Genomic DNA, 22,960 nt, shown 5'->3' on the forward strand with positions numbered 1-22,960 from the left:
GGCAAGTCCTTTAACCTCCTTCTCTCCACCTCAGTTTCATTATCATTTTGGGGGGTTGTTTGTTTTGCCATAGAAAATATCAGTTTCATCTGAATGGAAGTTTCCCGGGGAGATGTCCATTTTCTATGACTTCATTTTTCCTCAAAAAAAACAAACAAACAAACAAACAAAAAACACTTCAGTTTTCAGCAACCAGAACTTTTTGAAAATGTTTTGTTTTTTGGCAACTAAACACTGAAAAAGTTCAGCTGGTGGATTTTTTGTTGTTGTTTTGGGGTTTTTTTGGGCCTACTGGCTAAATTTTTTAAGCTTTCAGGTGCCAAAAACAAAAGAAGGGGAGGATGGTTATCAAAACCTTGAAAATTCTGTAAAAAAATATATATATATATTAGCAACGTTTTTCATGAGAAAAACAACTATTTCCTGATTAGCTCTAATGCTCACCTATTTTTTTGTGAAGTGTGTTGAAATATATGGATAAAAGATACTGTACGAGTGCTGTCATTTTTAGCAATATGGTTTGTAGTTATTAGCAATATTTTTATTCACTATTTATATTGTGGTAGTATGACAAAGTGGGAATATTCTGTCATACTTTTATGAATCCTATATGTGTGCGTTGATTTCCCTTATATGACACATTATTACCAGTGAGTGGAAAAGGACTGTTTGCTCTCAGGGCAGGCTAGGAGGCATAGGTATGAATGTCACCTACATGTCTGAGACTAAATAGGTCATTGGAAAAGGACTGGTTGAAGCTGACCCTGTATCAACAGAGAATTTGTGAAGCCAATGGCGAAGTCAGTCAGCAGGACACTGACACGTAGGGACCAATGATCCACAGGGACAGAGAGTTCCCCATCTCTCAGCAGAGAAACTAAGACCTGGTCCCCACTAAGCCCCCACTTCGGACTAAGGTACGCAAATTCAGCTACGTTAATAACGTAGCTGAATTCGAAGTACCTTAGTCCGAACTTACCGCAGGTCCAGACGCGGCAGGAAGGCTCCCCCGTCGATGCCGCGTACTCCTCTCGGCGAGCTGGAGTACCGGCGTCGACAGCGAGCACTTCCGGGATCGATCCGGGATCGATTTATTGCGTCTTAACCAGACGCGATAAATCGATCCCAGAACATCGATTTCCTGCCGCCGGACCCTCCGGTAAGTGAAGACGTACCCTAAGCAACATCCTCCAGCTCAAGAACAAGAGACTGGGAATCTGTGAGGTGAGGGGATAAGAGTTGGAATGAGTTGGCGCTCCATCACCAGGAGTCTAACCATGGAGATCAGACAGAGAGAGTTTGAACAATGGGGTTCACTACAGCCTGGCTGGGCTCTGTGCTAAGCAGAATGGCCTATGCTTTAACCTTCAGTTCCCTATGCTAATCTCAGTGCTTTCTATGTTGTGTTCCAGTTGGCTAATAAACCCTATTGTTTGAGTGTCACTGTAAATGCTTTCAAGCTACACAGAGTTCTTCAAGTCTGCGAAAGGTACAGAGTGACACAGCTAAATATAAGATCAAACAGATACTTTAGCATAAGTAATTAGCACATATTCTAAGGGACAGTTCAAGGTGAAGTATCAGGAGGTAGCCGTGTTAGTCTGTATCTACAAAAACAACAAGGAGTCTGTTGGCACCTTAAAGACTAACAGATTTATTTGGGCATAAGCTTTCGTGGGTAAAAACCTCACTTCACCTTTTACCCACGAAAGCTTATGCCCAAATAAATCTGCTAGTCTTTAAGGTGCCACCTGACTCCTTGTTGTTTTTCAAGGTGAAGTGGCCCTAGCCTCTGTTTGTCAGAGGGTGGAGTTGGATGGCAGGAGAGAGATCACTTGATCATTACCTGTTAGGTTTACTCCCTCTGGGGTACCTGGCATTGGCCACTGTCGGTAGACAGGATACTGGGCTAGATGGACCCTTGGTCTGACCCAGTACGGCCATTCTGATGTTTTTATGTTGTGCCCCAGCCAGCCAGAGGTGCCTACTTTTTTCTGCTCTCCACATTCCAGTTCCCTGGTCCAGAAAACAGGGATAATAATACTAGCTTCAGTAACACAAAAGTTTAGTTATGTTGCTGAACAAAGACATTGGCATTGAAGGTGAAGTGATGAACAGAGCAGTAACAAACTCATTTTCAGTCCATAAGAGAGAAAACAGAAATATTTACTCCCCCGCTTTAATTTGGCCTTGAGTCAAAGTATGAGGATTAAACAAATTAAATCTGTGTACAACAAGTTTAAATGACCAATGTATATGAGATGATACTTTCTTAGTTGAAGGCTCAGAAAACACCCCTTTGGATCTAGTATAATGGGAAATGAAAAAAGGGATTTTGCTGCCTTTCAATATACCCCATCATTTAGAATGGTGATTAATTGCAAGAATTTAATTTTTTTTGCAAGATTATATTTTTACTCTAAAATCTTTGCACCGCTAATTTCCACCGACCCTCATTTTGGTGAACATGTAGTCGTCATCAAAAGCTTGAAATCAAAAGGATAAACTGACTGATGAACGCAAGCAGGCTTAAAAAAAACCCAAGGGACTGAAAAGTGCTTTTCTAATATTTGTTGGCAAGAGAACTAAAATGCTTATAAATGCCAACTAATGCTGAACTTTATCTTGCACAAGTAAGAAGAAAAGCTTACCGCTCTGAAAACCACATTGAGAAGGTTGAAGTGTAAAAACCTCGGTGAAATGAAATCAAAGGCTTTTCCTCTTTTTAAAATCTATTTTTATCACTTTATTCCCTACACCCTTTTTCTCTCTTACAGAGTGTGCTTCTTAAAAACACTAGAATGTGCAACCACTGGAATTCTGACCTAGCAAGAGCCCAGGCTGCGGTGGCAAATACAGAGTATAAAACACAGAAAGTGTATTATAAGGGGAGATTTTTCAAATCAATGGGACTTGTGCCCTAATTCCTTTAGAAACTTTTGGAAATCTACCCTATAAAGTATATATGAGGTGGATAGAATCCTTCCATTGGAAAGGGTTAACAACTACTACAGACCACCCTTCCCTGTAGTAGCAAATGAGGAATTTAGACAATCAATACTGTATTAAACACTGTCGGAGAAAAACACAGTTCTCACTCTTTGGTTGGGTGCAGCAAGGTCAGATATTTTTATTATCTCTAGCAATTGCGTGGAGGGAGAGAACTATACAGATCTCTCTACAGGTAAACAATTACAGCAAGCATTTATACCTTTTGTTACATACAATAATAAGCAACAGCTGCATTTTGTTTATACATAGGTCATCCTGATATCTTATTTTTCTCACTTATTTAGACTCTAGTCTACATTCCATATTACCTACTCAAGGTCGCAACAACTTCTCACACAGTTCTTTCCCACTCGCCTCACACAATCCTCGCTTCTACAAGTCTCGCGTTATTAGGGTTACAGTTAGCCTGACTCTTGCTCACAGAAGAGATGGTTTGCATTGAAATCCCTTTCCAATCCTTCTCAGGCCTTGCTCTACTTCCACAACACATTATTTCTCTTAATGGTAGCAGGGCACTTCTACCAGCAGCTGTTTCTCTGAACATACCAAGTCAGACTGTATCCTGTGGAGCAACAAAAGCTGGCAAATGGTTCCCAGGCTAAGAAGGATACTTCAGTGCCAGCCTAGGAGATGGTTTTGACTGACACCTGGTCCCCACACTGAGAGATCAGTTTTGATTAACAGTGTTAACTTAAGGAATGAAATTGGGGCCACTTCACTGCAGATGCCCTAGAAGGGGTATAGACACAGGGATCACCTTCTGGCTCCTTATCTTCCCAAAGAGAAGACAGGCAAGCACTCTCCAAGTGCAGGGGAGGAGGTGCTGCCAGGAGCACTGAACAATCTGGAAAGGGGTATGCGTAGACAGATGGAGTCACGCCTGTAGGACTACCATCCCAGCACAATGGCATGCATCAGTGGCCTGTGCTTGGTCAATTGCAAGCTAAACCTTCTCTAAAGGTTTAAGAAGGGTCACTGGTGAGTGTGCTCTCCGAAGTACTCTTGCAGGGCACCTAATCTTTAGGCACTTCCTTTCCCCCAAAACAGTATAGTTCTGACACTAGGAATCTTAACTGAGCACTAAAGACATTTTCATGTGTGCACTAAATTTGAGTTCCCGGCCTGACACACCCGGGGCCTCATCCTCCCTTCACTTACGATGGCGTACAGTCGATGAAATTACACCAGTGCAAGTGAAAAGTAAATCTTTTCCCAGGGACTGATTTACAAATATGTTATGCACCTCCATTGGCATAAATCAGGCCTATGGCAGCTCAGGTTGGGCACCCAAAACTCAGGGTACCCAAAATTAGTTGACAGTTCTGAATATTTTGGCCCCAGCATGCTGACAGGGATTGCACTACTGTGTCCTGGAGCAGTTGCAGACCCAGCTGGCGGGTATATATATACGGATCCCTATTTATAAAGCTCTACATTTTGAGTTATACCCTACTTTTACGATCTAAAATACAATATAAAGCATCCTTGGTCTGTCTCCACTTATTTCCTTTCCCAAATAGCCCACTGTTGGAGTCCAAGTTTCCTAATGATGGTGGGAAAAAATCACGTGAAAAATGTGAATTTTGCAGAATTTGGAGGATCATAAAGAACACAAAGTTATTTGCTATTTCTTTTTTGCTCACTATAGGTAGCAGGTTCAGATTTATCGAAAAACAAGGTGGTGTATTCCGTAGGGTGTAGTGTTACCTACCAATGGGGTAGGCTATAAACAAGCAATAGAAAATGTACACAGTGTATAAGTTACTGTGGGTTGGCAGCAATGAGAACTTTTATAAATAACATTTCGTGTAATACTTATGCCTCATCTCTCACCCACCAATCAGTTTATTAAGGAAACACAAACATCAGGTTGCCATGGGAACAAAACTGTTTGATGTGTTGCATCTCCCACAGATTCCAGGATCGTAGGAGCTGTGAGTTCCTGCTGAGTTCCTGGTAAGCCTGACTAAAATGCACATGGAGTGTGACAGTTTAAACAGAATGGGCCAGATTCATCCACGGTGCTACCATGAATTAATTTTGTCAGCCTTTAGAGGGCAATGTTAGCAAGTGTTTATACTAGCTCCTTTATCACCATCCATTCTCAAGAGAACCCTTGTGTCGGGCAACTCCTACTCTGCATTAAACAATCTTCTCCACTTCATAGCTTAAGCCTTCCCAAAAGAAGTTGGGGAAATCCCTCCCGTAGATGGAAGAGCCTACCTCTCAGTCTACGATCTCAGAGAGGTGGTCAGAAGAATGACTCAAATGAATCCGAGGAGGTTAATTCAATTGTTTATACAGTGCACTGCCATAGGCCCTGAACTTGCACACACGGAAGTCAATCAGTTTTGCCACTGAATTAAATGGAACAAGATGAGGAAGAGAAAGCCCATAAACAGCAGACCCCTGTAACCATAATAGCCAGCTATTTACAACAGAAGGAATTGTCTCCTTTAACCCAAGTGTTACGAGTTTGTGGTTTTGTTGCTGAAGGTCCTAGGTTTGACCCCTGCTGATAACTGATTTATATACCAGGCCACATTTCATTACATTTGTAACTCATCATCTCCCCCTTCCCAATTGCTTTTCAATTCAGGTTACCCATCACTTATGATTAAAAGAAATGCCACATTTTGGGGAACAAAAGGTTAAATGTGACGGAGATAGGAATTTGAGCTGCAAGGGAGAGAGGCTGAAGAGCATTATTTTGATCTATCACGTTACTGCCATTTTGAAGGAAAGCAACAAAATTGTGAGTCAGACCACACTGGCTAATTGATGTCCTATGTAAAACTACAGATGTTAATTCTGTCACCAGAGTGCCACACTTAATTAGGCCCCTGTGATTCACTGGCGCAAAAGCTTATATATAGGGCATGATTTTTCTGAATCTGTGCCTTGACTTCTGCATACATTATTAAATTAATGTGACCCAACTGCATAAGGGATTTTTTTTTAAAAAAAGGAATGCAGCCCCTGGCTGAAAGAATAATTACCATTGCAAAACTGTTAGATTACAAAGATCTTCAGAACTCATTCCTTATAGCCTGGCTAAAAAACATTTATAAGGATTTAAAATGTGCAGTCCTGAAGGTAGGGATAGGATGCCCATTTTTAAAACAAACATATCCCATATAGCTTATTCCTACAATGTGTGTGTTCTTAATCACTACATAAAGATCAAGTAGAATGTCTTACATAGAGCATTTCTGCTATGGAGTATCATTTCACACTATCCTTTCATGCATTTCTTTTAGGATTAAAGACTAGATCCATGCATTATTCCTAAAACTAATCAATATATATGTTCTAGAGGAAGTAAAGACACAAACCCATATCATCTCCAACTGGAGAAAAGCTGACTTTTAGATTAGTATAGCTCTCCCATGCTGCTGAAATTTGCAATAAGGCATTACTTTGCTCACTTCCAGTCACTATGCTGTATTTTAGAATCTCACAGCTATTTGCTCTGTATTTACTTAATACATAACTACTGCGTTTAAACATATTTCTATAGATGTTTTAATTCAAAACCAACACTGAAAAGGAGATCTAAAATTCATCACACATGTCCCTTTCTGCCATTCATACTCCATGCATTTGTCTGATGTGCCTTAATCAATAAACTGTCTTAATATATCTGATAAGGTGGAAGCTAAGGCAAAGCAAACAGAGGCCAAATGCAAAACAAAACATTTTTCACTGAGACATTAGCTGTGTGTTCATAATTAAGGTAGGGAATCAGAATCCTTCCCAGGCCGCCAAATGTTGCTTATGGCACATACAAAGTTTTGCCATCCTAGGTCACTCTTTGCACATGTTCTATGTTGTAAAGTCCCAGGGGAAAAGTAAAAGCCCAGCAAAGGAATATCTGAATGTTACAGAATGAAGAAACCAATTTAAATATGCATTTAGCAGTAAGAATAGTTATTCCACTTCATGCCAGCTGTGACTTGCAAATAAAACATACTAGTTATATGCAGACACTTCTCGAGGAAATTGCCACATCAGTTGGATAGTTACCAGACATGCCAAAGAAAAGCCTTTGTCTCGTATGTGTATTTTTCATTCCTGTCTCTCTGTATAGCTGTTATAGCATAATGTAGTACTGTAGTGCTATAATAGAGAAGTAGCACAATCTAGTGAACTGAGTAGGGTGACCAGATAGAAAGTGTGAAAAATCGTGACGGGGGTGAGGGAGGAGGGGGTAAAAGGTATATATAAGAAAAAGCCCCCAAAATCGGGACTGTTCCTATAAAATCAGGACATCTGGTCACCCTAGAACTGAGCATGATGCTAGGAACCCCTTCAGTTTTGCTCCTGCTGCATTGTGCAGTCTCAGATACACCCTTTGACTGCTCTGGGTCAGATTCTCAGTTGTGGCATGGCTACTTTGTTCCACACCTCAGGTGTAACCATCCTAGGGAGAATCACCCAACACAAGTATGATCTTCCCATAGTGTAGAGATACCATATCAGCTCTCACACCACTCTTTTTCCCCGCTGCCAGCATAGCTAGAGAAAAACAGCATGGCCAGGATATGCTACATCATGCTGACACCAATCTCCCACATTGTTTCCAGCGCTTGTAGTTGTTTTAAGTAGGGTGCCCAGACAGCAAATGTGAAAAATCGGGACAGGCGGTGGGGGGGTAATAGGAGCCCATATAAGAAAAAGACCCCACAATCGGGACTGTCCCTATAAAATTGGGACATCTGGTCACCCTAGTTTTAAGGTAGAGCAGCCCTGAGACTGCCAACTGCTGAGCTCAAAGATTTTATTCCTGAGTCACAAAAACAAAAACAAACAAACACACACCACCCCAACCCTCAGAACACCAAAAATCCATTTGAGTGGCCTAGTATTGTGTGAATGAGAGTCCTGAGTCAAAATAGTCGAGTTCAGTTTCGTAAAAGAACAGCCAATGAAAGTGTTATCACAATTTCCGAGGATACAATGCCAGTTCCACAAATATTTTCGATAACAGGAAACCACTAGGTTGTACACATTAGAGAAATACCATTCTATTATATTCCTGAGCAACAAAATTAGAATTAAGAAATGCTGACAACAGGCAGTTTCTTGTTCAATTACCATAGAGTCCCATTAAAAATGCTATATAGTTTTCAGTTACCTAACAGACAAACTTTCTAGTTTGCTACAAGGTATAAAAACATAATTAGTAACTGAATTTCTGCACAAGAGGTTGTTATCCTCTGGACAATTGTACTGATGAGCCTTTGGAAACAGTCTCGCTCTGGTTTTTAGTGCTTTTGAACAGAATATGCTTTGTGATGCAGTGAGGAAAATCTTACATTGTTTAGCACTGCCGGGAGTCTCCCTAAAATACAGATAAAAGTAGTGCTGTATAATGCATTCAGTTGGTATAAAGCATACTAATTACTAATGTGGGTTCAAACTAAAAATTTGGGCCCAAATGCCCATGAACATTGAGTAAGTTTATTTCTCTTATTACTACTATTGATTCATGAAGGTGCTACCTTCATCTCTTTCAAATCTCTCCTCGAGACCCATCACAAACACAAACCGTACATCCAAACAATAATGACTAGACTGAGGGGCAGTCAGGGAGATGTTGGGTTTTTTTCTTTAATTCAGATGATTAATTATGCACACAGCTAGACTATGTAATTTATCTTATTACTGTTAGCCTCATTCTCTAACCAGCCTCCTATTGCTTGTGAGGATACTTGCTGCATCTGGTCTTAAATGAAAATGTAAACTCTTTGGGATACAGACTGTATTCATATCTATTAGTACAGGTACAATGTCTAGCACTGGGTCCCTGGGTGCTACAGTAGTACAAATAAATAGAAGATGAGATTATCTAACAATAGTCTAACTGGATTTTTAGTGGAAGATGGGTAAAATTTTCAAAAGTCTTTAAGAGACTTAGATGCCTAAGTCCCATTTTCAAAAGTGATCTTGATACTTAAGATCCTGATCCTCAAAGAAATTTGAGGTGCCTAACTCCCATTGAAGTTAATGGGAGTTGGGCACCTACCTTGAGGCACTTTTGAAAATTTTACCCAATATGTCCAAATCCCTTAGAATATTCAACCTTTATTACTACTATTTATTATTTGTATTGCAGTAGAATCTGCTGCTGGGACAAGCACTATAAAAATACAATCCAAGTGTCTTGGTCCTAAATTCAGATCCAAACACTGAACCTCTTCCTGCCATTTATATAGCAAGCAAAACCAAAATGTCTAAACATCACCAATATTAATGAAGTATGCATTGCAATTCAGACAGTTAAACACTACCAGTCATGTTTATGTTAAAGTAAACATGTCTGAAAAATCCGGCTGTATACTAATTTTATGTGCCCAAACAGATGCACCTTGCACCTAGCACCTAATTTTCAGAGTAGTTTTAGCTTATAGACAACGCAAAATTGGGAAACACTTCTGGAAATGTCGGACCTTGTATTTTAGCTCTTATATGTGATAACTGTACATGAATGGGAAAGTATTGTTAAACATAAATAAAATGAAGTTAGAACTGTCTTTTCCAGAATATCCAGTAATCTGTCATTACTTAGTGATACCTTGGAAACATTAACTGCTTTCTTAATAATTTTCATTGAAACATTTCCCCACAAGCTGCCTATCTTTTCACCTGGGACTGGTCTCCTGATGTGTTCGAAGAACTACAATCTGTGGACCCAATAAAATCAGTTGTGTAATTCTCCTTTTTTATTTCAGTGGAAGCATGATCTGATGGATTATAAGCATGCTAATTTCTTCATTATTTATATGGATTTTCAATAGCTATTATTATTATATTGAAAGAGCATATGATTCTCATATGTCTCAGACATATAAGGTCCAGTCTTTAACTTCAGCGACAATGCCACGGAAGTCAAGGGGGAGTGTGGTGGGGTGGAAGATACGTTTGTAAGTTTTTAAAAGAAAGATTGACAATTCTTTATCGATATAAGACCTTAGAAGTAGAATTTTATTCACTGTATATACTGATTATGTTAAAAATGGTTATAACGTCTATTTTAACACTGATGTTTGGCCTCTCTGCTATTTCATGCATAGATAGATATAATTTTGTATTCTGTACCTTACCTATACACAGTTTTTTAAACTTTTACAATTCAATTTAATTTCATTACTGAGAGCACACACATTATCAGCTTCTTTAATAGTTGCTCTGCCAATTGACTTGAAGCATACAGGAGTACAATGCTTCATGGAAGTAGATGAATAATGATATATTTGTTTTTATTTTTTCCAATTTTATCAGGTCTGTCTTTGCTTCCATCAGAATTAGCCGATCAGTTCCATCTTCAGTTGTCTCGGTATCCTCATGTAGAATCACCTTGTAAAATATGCTGTTTGTTAACAAAGGTTTCCAATAAGTCCGTTTACTTCACCATTCCCACAAGGAACTTCTCAAAGTACATTTAAAAACGTCAGCCTTGAATCTTATGGGACTGTCTCATCTTACTCCTGGGAGAACTGAAAACTCTCTCAGTGGGGAGGAGAGGGTCAATCTACTTTTTTTTTTTTTTAATAAAGCAAACAACCACAGGATGTTGCACTTGCATCACAACTTTAATTAAAGATTCCCAAAGCGCTTCACCAATGTGGATACATATAATTATCCCCTTTTGACCGCTGTTAAGAGGGAGGCACACAAAGTTAACTTGATCACACACAGCAAGACAGTGGAACAGTCAGGAACAGAACCTGGTCTCCTGACCCCACAACCCTTGCTCTAACTATTAGGACACAATGTCTTTCTAGAAAAGCAACTGAAATGTGTGTGCAGAAGAGTGAGAAATTATGCTATTTCCTCAGTCTACAAATATCAGCTATATACAAGGTACTTGCTACACATAGCAATCTGCACTCACGAGCCATTCACATGTTTTCCCAATTACACTCAGTTATATAATTGAAGACAATCTCCTTGTGAAATAGGAATAAAGTTGCTAAACTCAATATGTAGCCTCACAGACTGTTGCATTTAATCCGACTTGCAATGGAAATCGCCAAGGCCGGATTTAGGGGCAGGCAACCCAGGCGACCACCTGGGGTGCCAAGCTTGGGGTGCTGTTTTTTTTGTTAGCATGAGTCAATACAGATTTACAGATCCTAGTCTGCAAATGTATCGACTTGTATGACGGGGATAAATCATGCATGCAAATTGATCAAAGTTGTGAAATGGGCTACAAATGCCATTAAAAATAAAGTATTCAAAATTTTAACAAATGAAGGGTGGGAGCACCGAAGACACTCCTCTCCTGGGGTGCCATCTGGTCTTTGGCCATTCCTGGAAATCACCCTTGAGCTCCCGTGCTTGGCATTGTGAGCCAAATCTAGTGCTAGCCACCAATGTATCTTCTATCTACAAAGATCTTCCAGAGAACAGCCATCAACAGCCACAGACCATATTACATCTCCCTAATGAACCAAAGAACACACACAATTAACGAACTAGAGGGGAAAGCCACTTCTTGGGCTAATACTAACCCCCACAGTTCAAAACAATTCTCACTGAAAGAGCAACTCTGATAGCTTAAGCCAGTCAAGTCTCTTGTATTCCTTGTTCCACAAGATCAGGGACTGGATGAATTCACAGCCTGAGATGGTGTGACTAAAACATGGGAAATAAAAGTAGATTAAAAATTATATTTTACCTACAAGCACCATGTTTTGAATCCCAGAGAATTCATTCTATTTAAGATCCAGAAGTCTCAATTTATCGCTATTAGGCATTTAGCTAATTGGTGGTAATTCCCAGAGTGGTTTTGGACTAAGCCAGTAATGACTCCATCTTGAAGAGGCTACTACAGAGATCACAGTTCAAAGCAAGCTTACCCCTATGCTTCACTAACTTCTAAAACCAGATGTTTCCTGAGTTTCCTATGTAATACTGATCCTTACCATCCCATCACCAAATACACAGAATTCTCAAAAATCCACTGATAGTCCATGTCAGGTCTAGCAATGTAATCTCTCTTACTGAATGTGCTTATCAGCCTTAAAGCAAAACACCCTTAAGGAATACAGAGTGGGAGATCACAACATGCTGCCTCTTTCTTTAAATAAACACTGGATTTTCTGTCATTCCCCTTGCTTTTACAGAAGAGCATGCAAAGAAAGATGGGCAACATATGAATCTAACTCATCTATCATTACACGTTAAGATATTAAAATCCCAATGCACAAGTCAGTCTTCAACAGCTCTAGAGATGACCCAAACTGTTGCTGAATCTTCTGTTTATTCTTTGGGGCCTTCAACAGATCTTCCCCAGTTGCCAGGCAACTGTGATAATATGGTTAGGTTTATGGTAACAGCCATAATGCCTACTTTAAAATAATAATAATAAAAAAGAACAAAGATAACAATTATGTAAAATAAGATTACTTTCTTTATGATCAAAAGTATCATCATTTTGAATATTAATGTCTAAAGTTCCTCAGTCAAACCACACAATTCATATAATTGCTGTACAGGGGGCTCTGTTAAAAGTCAATGTTAATAGCAATCCTTTAGAATATCTCTAAAGCATGTGTTATTAGATTCAATTATTTGAATTATTCCAAGTTCTGTACAGAGCAGCTGCAGGAGAAAGAAACGTGTACACAACCCTTCCATTTTATGTAAAGAATTGCTAGGAAAAAACACAGTACAGGCACATCATGCTTGAAGTTTACTGTGCTTCTTTAAATAGGGCTCCTGGGTATTTTACAATATCTTTCATAAAATTTAAGATGTCCTGGATGGGGAGAAAACAGGTGATGCAAGATACATATACTGCAGGGAAACAACCCTATACTAGAAAGAGGAACTAGATGAAAAGAGAACTTCTCTACTTCTACAATTCTATGAAAAACATCTGATTTTATCACTGTATATACCTTAGCCAATGCACAACTCCAGCTTGCTTTCTAGGGTGACCAGATGTCCCTATTTTATAGGGACAGTCCGGATTTTGGGGTCTTTTTCTTATGTAGGCTCCTATTGTCCCCCACCCCTGTCCCAATTTTTCACGTTTGCTGTCTGGTCACCCTATTGCTTTAAGATGTGGGCATGCACATGGCTATCCTTGTCATAAAACTGGCTTCTGCTCACGCTTGTGCATGCAACAACAGTAACATCTTTACAAGCTACAGAGTGTAGTGTGTGTGTGACACCAGGGTCAACATCAAAGGGTGGATGGTCCAAGAGCCCACATTCCAAGGAAAAGAAACAGGAAGGCTGTTCCTGCCTGCTATTCCAACCTTGAGAACTTAAAAGCCAAAGTAGAGATTCTCTTGTCATTTCCAGAATCCAGTTATAGGACTTTTGTTATTTTTTCCACTAAGAACCTACAGCATGGAAATAGGGATTTCATGTGTACAATTTTATCTGCATTTATTTTGTTACATCAGACAATTGGAGGCACATATAGTGGATGACTCGTCACAATTTCTATACTCTTAAATCTGAGATACTGCAGCTGTTTCCCATTAAAGTACATAGGGGAAACTGCTGCATCTCAGGATTTGTCTACATTACCCGCTGGATTGACAGGTAGCGATCGATCCAGCAGGGACTGATTTATCACGTCTAGTCTAGACACGATAAATTGACCGCCGAGTGCTCTCCTGTTGACTCTGGTACTCCACCAGGACGAGAGGTGCAGGCGGAGTCTAGGGTTACCATATTAAAGGTTTTTAAAAAGAGGACACTCCACGGGGCCCTGGCCCCACCCCTTCCCCAAAAGTCCCCGCCCCAACTCCGCCCCCTCCCCTGAGCGCCCCGCATTCCCCCTCCTCCTCCCTCCCAGCCACGCGAAAAGGGCTGCCTGAGCGCTACCGGCTTCACGGTTTGCTGGGCAGCCCCCAGACCTCCAGATCTGTGCCTCGGGCCAGGCGCTTCCCCAGTGCAGCCGGAGCCCGAGAGGGGAAGCGCCCGGCTGGGGGCGCAGGGTCTGGAGGTCTGCCCAGCAAACCGTGAAGCCGGTAGCACTCGGGCAGCTCCGCCCTTTAGCTACACAGAGCTGAGGTGTCTGGGGGGAGCAGCAGCAGCAGTCGCCGCCGCGGGGAATCCACCTGCGGCTCGCGGCCTGCCAGAGCTACTCAGGTAAGCAGGGGACTGGGGCAGGGATGCCGGCATTTTCCCGGACACATTCGGCTTTTTGGCAATTCCCCCCGGACGGGGATTTGAGCACCAAAAAGCCGGACATGTCCGGGAAAATCCGGACGTATGGTAACCCTAGCGGAGTCGACAGGAGAGTGTTGGCCATCCACTTACCGCAGTGAAGACACCGCGGTAAGTAGATCTAAGTACGTCAACTTCAGCTATGTTATTTATGTAGCTGAAGTTGCATAACTTAGATCAATCCCCCCCCCACCTAGTGTAGGCCAGCCCTCAGCTATTACTATATGGTAACCGCTGGAAAATGATGAATATTTAAATGGCAACCACAATAATTCCCTCAATATATTTTAGTGAAAGTTCCAATGTCACATGATTTCACCATTATAAGTTCCTTCCAACTCCCTTTATCAGCAATTTATTAAAGCTTTTTAAAATTATCTTTTTATACACCTTCGTCCAATGACCGCAATTTAGGTAAATACAGTGCTCACAACAGCTTCCCCAGCAGTTACCTACCTATAATGTATGAATAACTGTGGTATGTCCCAGAGAGCTCAGATACTATATTTGTCATTAACTGCAGTGTTTTAAGTACCAACCTCTGCATATTAACTGTAAATTTTTAAACTCTTGTAATGGTCTCCGAGGGATAGTCCCCATTTGATGAGTGCTCAACTGCCATTAATGCTGAAGGAAGGACAGATCAGCCCATTACGTAGTGGTATGACCATGAGGAAGAACAAATCAGTTACAACAGAAGAAGACAGGTGATAGGATATTTGTTTTGCAGTCCCACCCTAAAGAGCTGAGGTTAGCCTTGTACGCTCATCAAGAGGAGAATTCACTAATTTTGAAGTATTATTAAAAACCTGATCAGGGTCTCCATACTCACCCAAAACTTCTGTTAGACTTGATCAGGCTCTAAGTAACTATCTGGCTCTAAATATCAAGAGACAGGTCTGAACCAAAACCAGGCAGCTGAACACTTTTGAATTTCTGGGATGTTCAAAATTCAAACTGTCATCTGGATCACAGTTCTGAGGCACGATCCAATATCTGTTAATAATAGGGGATGAATAGGGCCCACAGGTAAATCTGAGAATTAGGGAGAACAGCCCACATATTAATATTCAGCTGTTTAAAGTTTGGGGAAAGGTTAAATAAATTTTACTTGCAAATTAGAACTGGATTCTTGCTTCCCCTAATCTTCAGTTCCCATGCATGCCACGCTACTGAGATCCAAAGGCTTTACTAATTGAAGAATACTCATTTTGCATGATTTGAAAGAGAGAGAGAGAGAGAGAACGAGAACACAAATTAAATTATGCTTAAGGTCAGTGCTCAGTATTTGTAATATTGAGAATAGTTACCTATAGAATATAGATAAGTAAGAAAGAGCTTGCAAAGTTATTACGTGATACATTTTCATGAGGATTTCCCTTGTACACTGACATAGGCCTGTCACGCTTTGCCATAAAACATATAGTAAACTAAGCAATAATTATGAGGATTGGGGCAGAATACAAAGATGCTGACTCAATGCATAGTGTTTTAGGACTAGTGTACTAGATGTGAGAAATGAGAGTGAATAATAGCAGAAAAAATGAACAATAAAACGTACAACATGATAGAGCCTGCATTCCCTTAAGATATTTAATTGTTACCCTTATTTTTAACACTTTGCTCTTTTTTGCACCATAAAAAACAAACAAACATAAAGCTTACTTTGTTTTAAACACACTTAAAAGATAAAACAACGAGGAGTCCTTGTGGCACCTTAGAGACTAACAAATTTATTTGGGCATAAGCTTTCGTGGGTTAAAACCCACTTCATCAGATGCCTGGAGTGAAAAATACAGTAAGCAGTATATATATGAAATACTGCCCATCTTTTCATATATATACACTGCTTACTGTATCTTTCACTCCATGCATCTGATGAAATGGGTTTTGGCCCACGAAAGCTTATGCTCAAATAAATCTGTTAGTCTCTAAGGTGCCACAAGGACTCCTCGTTGTTTTTGCTGATACAGACGAACACGGCTACCACTCTTAAAAGATAAAGCAGTTTGGGGTGGTTGTGGTTTTGTTTGTTTCGTTTTTAAGAACATAGCAACACTGTTTCAGTGTTGTAAGCAGGACACAGAAAGTAATTCTTCCATTCTCCTGAACTCTGATAAGGCCTCAACTGGAGTATTGTGTCCAGTTCTAGACACCTCGCTTTGGGAAAGATGTGGACAAACAGGAGAAGCCCAGTGGAGGGCTAATCCTTAATCTAAATGATTAAGAGTATAGAAAACAACTTGCAAGGAAAAACTGAAAATATTGGGTTTCTTTAGTCTGAGGAAGAGAAGACTGGGAGCGGGGGGCCATGAAAATCTTCAAGTATGTAAAAGGTCATTATAAAGAGGGTGGTGATTTTTTTTCCCTAACCACTGATGACAGGTCAAGTAGTAACAGGCTTAAATTGCAGCAAGGAAGATTTAGATTAGATATTAGGAAAAGCTTCCTGTCAGGGTGGTTAAGCACTGGAAGAAATTCCCTAGGGAGGTTGTGGAATCTCCATCAGTGGAGGTTTTTAAGAACAGGTTAGACAAACACCTGTCAGGGATGATCTAAATAATACTTAGTCCTGCCTCATTGTAGAGGGTATGGACCAGATGACTTCTCAGGGTCCCTTCCTGTTCTACATTTCTATTATTCTATATTTCAGAAGCTTGGGAGAATTGCAATATGGTTTTAAATTATTTATCTTCTGCGGCCTTAATAATGCAAACTTCTCATTCAATTCTAGTGATCTGTCTTTCAAATACATTTTTCTCCTTAGCACAATGGCAAAACTCTCTCCACAAAGTGAAAGTAAATAGTTACCATAAAACAAAAAGTTAGAAGCGACATGCAGTATAACAAGTGGTTTCACATACCTTAAAGCCAAGACAGCAAGGGTCACTGCAAGACACCTTTTCATGAAGGCATATTTCTAGTCTTGAATGCAGATCTCTAGATTAATCTGCTGCAAAAGGAAGAAATCATTCTATTACATTTCACAACAAATTTCATAAGGAAATCCAAGAAAGGTAACACCCCTGGGAATGATAAAAGGATTAGAAAACCTGCCTTATGTTGATGACAACATGCTCAATGTATTTAGCGTAACAAAGAGAAGGTTATGAGGTGACTTGATAACAGTCTATTAGTAACTATATGGAGAACAAATATTTGATAATGGGCTCTTATACCTATCAGAGAAAAGGTATTACAAGATCCCATGGCTGGAAGTTGAAGCAAGACAGATTCAGACTTGAAACAAAGCATACATTTTTAACACTGAAGAGGATTCACCACTCAAACACTTTACAAAGGGTTGTGGTAGATTCTCCAAGATGGAAATTTTTAAATCAAGCTTGGATTTTTTTTTAAAAAAGATCTACTCTAGGAATTATTTTAGGGAAGTTCTATGGTCTTGGAATCCATGAATCTAGTTACCATTATACAGTAGTATTTAGAAAACAAACAAACAAACAAAAGATGCTGTTTCCTTGATATCCAAAACCCCACACAAGATATATTTATGAAGGCTTTGTTACTACTTTTCAAATGGTTTGCATTTAAACAAAGAGTTTTCACCTACCTGAAGAACTTAGAGCTAATTTTTATTAAAAAAAAACCAACCAAACAAAAACCTTCTATCCATATGATCTAATAAATAGGACCCTGGGTTAAGAGGCAAAGAGGTAGGTTCCACTCCTAGCTCTGTTATTAACCTGCTAAAGAAAGCTGGGCAATCTTTCGGTGCCTTGTTTACGCCATCAATGAAATAAAGATAAAACTACTTATCTTCCCACACTGGGCACTTAGGCACTTGAGACTTCCTATCACACCTGGCAGAGGTCATGCCTGGCACTTAATCTGACATGGTTAATAGCATTCCTTTTCATTTGTGCTGGACCACAACAACTTTGCATTCCCTGCTGCATATCACATATGGACTTGTAGGATCAAGACCTCCTTGCCCACCAAAAAACAAACAACCCACATTTGTTCACTAAAATCTAATTTAGAACCCATTTTCCCCTACAAGCAGGATGAGACTTGTTTAATACATGAGAGAGGAAAAATAGCTGTATGGACATCCAGGTGTTCTCATGTCAGATCAAACTGTCTATATTTATTTCACAGACCATTTATCAGGGTATAAAACTTTGCAATCGCGTTTGGTGGATGACTTCTTTATTATTAAGTGGTGTTTTGTTAAAAAGAGCATTTCTTACATAATCTAGCACGTCAGCAATACAACTCTCATTCCAATTCCACAGCCAGCTCTGAGTACTAACCATTTATTCTCTAATATTTCACACATTCAAACTTAAAATTAATTATAAATGCAATCTGTCATCTGTAGCTCAACAATCTCCCCCCGTGGGATTCCATACTCCTCCATTGGCCAACCTTGTCACAACCAGTGCATTGAAATAAAAAAACACCCCCCCCACTCCGTGTGAAATATAAGAGCATTTATTTAATTGTTTCTCAAAAACATCACACGCAAAAGCGAAATGTCTCACTCAGTAATGAGAAGGCAGGTTGGTGCAAACTTTAACAGAGCTGCTACTTGTCCTGCAGGATCTTGGTACTGATGTACTAACTGTAAACTAATACAAAGATACTACGGATAATAAAGTAATCCTGCTGCTGCTACACAATCACTGGCAGTGTAATATGCATTAAATTAGAAAGAAGGATCAATAGTAACTGAGAGGTGCTTATTATAATCCACTGAAAACACAGTAGCATGCTGGTAATGAAAAGGCTGTATTAGAAAGAAGGGCAGTATCACCTCCTTCCAAGGCCTGCCATTGAAATTCACATTGGGAATCCATAAAACCATGAGAAATGCTCAATTTTAATTGCAAAGGCTTCAAACATCACCAAGCAAAAGAAAGAAGTAATGCAATAAAACAGGACGACTGCAATGTGGGCCCATGAAAATTGTACCATTTGTACAACTGTATTGATAGAACATAATGACTATGTTTAGCAGTCACACTAGAATCAAATATTCTGCCCATTGGAGAGAAAAAAAAAAAAAGAACAGAAAAGGATGAGGCTCTCTAGATATGCTAGGACTGTATTCAAAAAGTCAAAGGGGAACCTGGTTTTAAATAAAAGAACCAAAGCTGTAAGGTTCATAGGAGCACCTAGTGCCAAGTTTAGCAGCCCCCTGGACAGCCCCTTGTGAGGTAGGGCATTTCACAGCTGGGGAACTGAGGCACAGAGAAATTAAGCGACTTAACCAAACCACACAGGAAGTCTGTAGTGGAACATGGAATTGAACCCAGGGCTAGAGTCCTAGCCTAGTCCCCTAACCAATAGTCCATCCTTTCCCCTTAGCTAGTGTATCATTTGCTTTGCACTGAAAAAGCCGAAGATGAAGTTGTCAAGTGCAGTAGCAGAAAGCCAAGCAGCCCATCAGTCACAGTGCATCTTCACTACAAGGGACTCAGCCTGGCAAGCCAGACAATAAAACAAAACACTGCTGCCTTCAAAGAAGAGAAAGAAACAGCATTAGCTCCATAGTTAAACCATATTTTGCCCTTCAAAGTAAGACAGAAAGATAATTAAGGTGACAATGAATATCAAAGCCGCAGAAGTTTAAAACGATGAAGCAAATGATATTTCATTTGGGGGGAAAATAATTCCTTGACAGCCATAAACACATATTGTACTTTTTTTTCTTAAAAAAATAAGACTTTGAAATGATAATGTCTGTAGTGGTGCATATTACACTCATTACTTATTGGGCCGGATACAAAAACAGCTCTTTCCCTGGGCCATCAATAGGTATGTTTGCTCAGATAAAAGCTTCACTTTAGCAAAGCAGTTTATCTGTCTTACAGTTTTATTGCTTAAAAGATGAATTATAAGATTAAATCCACCTTACTACTAAGCCCTAGAGAGAGCCACATTATAAATATCTCATAAGAGGTTAGGGGTTTGGACATTAATAGTTGATATTAGAAATCTGAGACAGGCATTCCAAAAAGGCCTTAATGGTAATGGGGCTTACACACACGCATCAAAGGAGAACAGCCACTAAGTTATGGTGCTAGCCAGTCATGATACATATTTTTGTAAGAAAACCAATACTAACAAACTATTAAATAGGAGTATGCTCTAAATCAAGGGTTCTCAAACTTCATTATCTTCTGACAGCAAAAATTACTATATGACCCTGGGAGGGAGGACTGAAGCCTGAACCTGCCCGAGTCGTGCCACTGGGGCGGGGGGGGGAGAGAGGGGAGGAGAACCAAAGCGCAATTCAGCGGAGGGTCCCTGTCTCTCTCGGAGGGAAGGACCTGCCGCTAAATTGCCACCGAAGAAGAAAGCGGCACGGTGGAACTGCCGCCTATCGCGATCACAGCTTTTTTTTTTTTTTTCTCCTTCTTCCGCCGCTTGGGGCGGCAAAAACCCTGGAGCCAGCCCTGCAGGGTTGCAACCCACTTTGGGGTCCCAACCCACAGTTTGAGAACCCCTGTTCTAAATAATTTTCCTGAATACATCCACTTAGAAGAAATAAAAAATAATTAGGTCCAAGACATCAAAATAAACTAAACCCCATTTTGCAAAGGTTTAACCATGTGTGTAACTTTGCTTGTGTGAATAGTATTGTTTAGGTCAATAGAAATACTCGTATCAGTAAATATATTCATATGCTTAAGTGCCTGAAGTGCCAGGGAGCTAAGATTTACATTTGAACTAAAAGAATTAACACGTTGGAAGGTGAATTGTAAAGTCCACAATCTCTGACTGCAAACAGGGTAAGGTTCTATTCTCACTTCAGTTGTGCCGTGGACTCATTCTGTACTTGGGTAAGTCACTTGATCTGTTTAAGTTTCTCCATTTTTAAAACGTGGACAGCTCTACTTAACCTCAGAAGCCCCTCAGACATATTTAATTAATCTTATGGAAAGTTTAAGGGATCCTTAATGAAAGATGCTAATGTGTTAATATAAAACTAAATCTCCTCACAGATTGAGGAGGTAGTTTGAGGCTGCGTGGTCTAGTGGATAGGGCACTGGGCTGAGACAAGTTCATCTCTGTGCTTCTGTTTTCCCTCCTTTCTCTATCTTGTCTATTCACGCTATAGTAGAGCTGAATCAAAATTTTAATTCCTAAGGTTTTCCTGATGACAACTATAGCTTTGTCAAAACCAAAATGTGTCACAGGAAAATGTCCTTTCTGAGAAAAACCCTTAGGTTTGCTGTAGGAAGTTTTGAAACAAGAATAGTTGGTTCCCAACCGCCACTTGGAAAACCAATTTACAAGGAAACTGATTTTTAATTCAAAATATCTTGCCAGAGAAAAATAAATCTGCTTTTGGGGGCAGGGATGCTCTCTTACTGTGTGTTGGAACAATGTCTAATTCCATGAGGCCCCAGTGTTGGTTGGGACCAATACAAAGCTACTGTACTACAAATAGTAATATAATTTTGTACTTGGGAAAATGTCAGACCTGAGAGTTTTAAACAGTGCAAATGTGATTCAACAATATTCGCTCTGGGTTTGCCTTTTCCATCTGATTTCACAGGTAGCTAATGGCTGCTTTGCCTCAGATTAAGATAATTTAACTACTAATAAAAATCATTAAGCTTATTAGAGCAATTTTTTTTTTGGTCTTGGAGATCCTTATCCTTCACCCAGAAGTACTGTGATGAGCATAGTATAAACGGCACGGTGAAGGATGATAAGTTAAGACTTCTGGCAAGCATAACATTTTACAACACTCTACGGGTCTAGTAGCAGGACCTTGGGAATCCTCCAGTATTAAGCTTTATTTTAATATACGCTGTGCAATCTGTTGCATTCAGAGCCAGAATGTGTTCTGATGCTGTGAACTGTATTCCCCCAGGATTCCCTAAAGCGGTCTCTGATATTCACTGGTTTTGTAAAGCTTAAGTACTAAAGATAATGTGCCACAATGCACAAGAAGCACGCAACTCTGCCTTGCCCACCTATCACCCTGGCAGCTCTCTCTTGCATCTCTGCATGCTGTTTCACACAGTGAGATTACTGATTACCAAACAGTTGGAGCAGGCAATTTCCTGCAGGCCCCTACCTGCGATCAGGGATGCAAAGCCTCTACTAAAGGTACTTCCGTGTTGCAAAACAAATATTTGCAATGTGCAGATCTGGCTGTGAGTGGCTGGCTTGCAGCAGGAGTGAAAGTAACTTAAAGGACTTACTGGTATGCAGGAGTCCTGAATGGGGGCATGGCCTCACCTGGAAGAGGCGGGGCATTTCAAGATTTAAAGGGCCCGGGGCTCCCTGCAGTGGCTGGAGCCTTGGGCCCTTTAAATCACCACCGGAGAAGCCGGTCCAGTCCGGCACGGCATACCGGCTCTTGTCGGTATGCGGCACCATACCAGCTTACTTTCACCTCTGGTTTGCAGTAACTTGCAGAACCACACTCTCTCTTATACATGGTTAGATTGTGATGAGGATGATGTGGAGATTGTTGAGCACACTAACCGCACAGTTTAAAAACAATGCCAGTTTGCTGCTGGCATTCACGGAGCAGCACCGCAATGTGCAAGAAACGAGCATGGACTGCTGGGATTGCATCATAATGCAGCTTTGGGACAACAAGCAAGGATAGCAGAACTTTCAGATGTGCAATGTCACATTTCTTGGGCTGTGAGCGGAGCTTATCCTGATCTTCTGCATAGTGGGAAAAGGACCAGGAGGAGCATCAGGAAGTGTACAAAAACATAATGGGTTTGCTCAGGCAGCAAACCCAAATGTTGCAGGCCCACAA

At 40.3% G+C, this 22,960-nt stretch overlaps 1 protein-coding gene across 10 annotated transcripts in view; it reads right to left on the reverse strand.

Moving 5' to 3' along the window:
- NAALADL2 (N-acetylated alpha-linked acidic dipeptidase like 2) overlaps positions 1-22,960 on the reverse strand; it is a 953,294-nt gene that overhangs the window by 716,803 nt on the left and 213,531 nt on the right. For 5 of the 10 annotated variants that reach the window (XM_065557737.1, XM_065557733.1, XM_065557734.1 and 2 more), the window contains one exon: positions 17,070-17,155. The gene's annotated coding sequence lies outside the window, so the exon portion shown is untranslated. Of the gene's footprint in view, positions 1-17,069; positions 17,159-22,960 lie in introns of all 10 variants that reach the window. The other 5 variants (XM_065557735.1, XM_065557730.1, XM_065557731.1 and 2 more) reach the window with 1 other exon arrangement.

Source organism: Chrysemys picta, chromosome 9 (assembly GCF_011386835.1).
Source record: "Chrysemys picta bellii isolate R12L10 chromosome 9, ASM1138683v2, whole genome shotgun sequence".
In the NCBI taxonomy this organism is placed as follows: Eukaryota; Metazoa; Chordata; order Testudines; family Emydidae; genus Chrysemys; species Chrysemys picta.